The sequence below is a fragment of the Papilio polytes genome, unplaced genomic scaffold (genome assembly GCF_000836215.1).
Source record: "Papilio polytes unplaced genomic scaffold, Ppol_1.0 DF821067.1, whole genome shotgun sequence".
Classification (NCBI taxonomy): domain Eukaryota; kingdom Metazoa; phylum Arthropoda; class Insecta; order Lepidoptera; family Papilionidae; genus Papilio; species Papilio polytes.
The window spans coordinates 2,645,523-2,647,729 of NW_013528137.1; positions in this window are offsets into that span (position 1 = coordinate 2,645,523).

The window sequence follows — 2,207 nt, forward strand, 5'->3', positions numbered from 1 at the left end:
AAGTATTAATAGGCACACGTATTAATTTAGTACATCCTGCTGGAATTATATCCTCATATAAGTTTATGTTACGAGAGTCGTACATTCGTATCGGATTCGTTGCAGATCTCGTAATTAAGCAAAGGTCTTTTAAGTCTATTTTGGCTTCCCACTTACTTAGTAAATCTAAACCTATTAAACCGTCGAAATAGTTGTGAAAACGATACACGAATAATTTTATACAATTTGGGTCGTTAAATTCTTTAAAACAAGGCATCGTTACAGAGTAACTATTTCTGCTGGTGGCATGTACGTTTGTTACTTCGAATGGGTCGTAATTTAACGGAATGTTAGGGAAATAAGTTTGTAACGCTTCGGGGCTTATGAATGATTGATTTGCACCTGTATCTATTAATAGCTTTAGTGGGGGATCGGAGATAAAGATGTATGGAAGCTGTCGCTGTGTTTGCAAGTTTAATTCTATTTTGGTTTTTTTGAAAACTTCGTTATGCGAAAATCCGAATTGTCATGGCTAGGACCTGGTTGAGGTTCCATTTCGTCTGTCAAGTCATTACTATATGTCACGTCGTAGCATATCTCGTCAGGGTTATAGTCATCGTTAACAGTATTATAGTCCACGTATTCTGGGTAGTAACATTCAGGTTCGTGATAGTACTCGGGATAGTATTCTTCATACGGAGCACACTCATGAACGTTCATGTCCCTAGACTTAAGATAGTTAGTCGGTGGTGGGTTACCTGACTTGAACCAATCATGACCAGTCATCGAAGTATGGGGTAAAGTCTTGGGCATAAAATGTTGTACACCACTCATAGGCTTTGGGCCCGAATTTTGTGCGTGGTTGTTTCTGGGTGGTAACCGAAATACATTACTCTGGGGGTTGTAATTAGGTGGTAATGCGCGAAGCATCTGTTGAGTGCGAGTAGGCATACGGAACGGGGATTGATTTTGTGGGGGATTAAATCTAAATTGATTTTGTGGGGGATTAAATTTAAATGGTTGCGGTTGAGGCTGATTTACACGTGGTCCTGCATTCATAGGCCAATTAGGCATAGGAGCTTGAAAAGCTTGGGGACGCAGTTGAGGTATGTAGCTTATAGGGGGTGTCGGGATGTTCAATTTAAAATTTGGTGGGACCTTTGGAGATTCGTGACGTTGATGTAAGTACATGACGTTAAGTTCTTCTTGAACATATTCTAGAGCCTTTTCGATCGAACAAGGTCGCATGCACCTTATTCGAGACCCTAAGGGTTCCTTAAGTCCTCGAACGAAGGCTTGCATCGTTACCTTTTTATATAACGCTCGCTTAGCCTCAACGGTGGTCTTGACTGATTCGTGCAGAGTAACGTAGGTCATTATGGTACTAAATAAGGTTTGACATTGGTCGTAAAACTCTTGTGGTGTTTTGTTACCCTGCGTCGCTAAAGAGAGGTCGTTGTATAAGGCTGTCTCGTCCCTTTGATCGCTAAAATTATTAATTAACGCGGTTCGTATACCCGCCCAGCTTTCCGGTATACCATTTGAGTTAATGGTACACGCAGCGGTTCCTGTTATTTTGTTTAATATACCATTTAACAGACATAAGTTCGATAGCTCGTTGCCTGGGGCTGTGCTTACATATCTGGTCACTATTTCGTCGCAAATATTAATAAATCGCGGCAACACATTTGGGTTACCGTCGAAATCCGGAACAGGGCGTAGAGCCTTGTATATGGTGTCCGGGTCTATAGACATATTAGTTTCTAAAAATAAGTTTCCTAAGTAATAATCAAAATCTAAATCTCTATCTATATCTACTCTATTCCGACGAGCCTGCCGCGATGCAGGTTCTCGGGGATTACTTGAGGATTTTGGGTGAAAAATTTTGGGGTAGGGGGTTGACTTAGGGCTAAAAGGAAGCAACACGAGAACAATTCAAGTGCACTTACAAAATCTGCATCCTTGGATCTTTTTCGTGAATCGATGCTCAGATTCTCCTTCGGCCTGCAGCTGGTTCGTACTTGGATACTCGTTGACGGGACTAGAAAGTCGCCCGGGCGATTCTTGAACGCGCACTCCTATTTTTGAAGCCCGAAATGCTCGCGAACCGGCCCGCGAGTATCCTACCGACTGCGCCAATTACGATTGCTACAGCCGTTGGTTCGAAAAAAAACCAATTTACTTATAATTATTTATTATACTAAAAATTACAAATTAAATCTTAATTG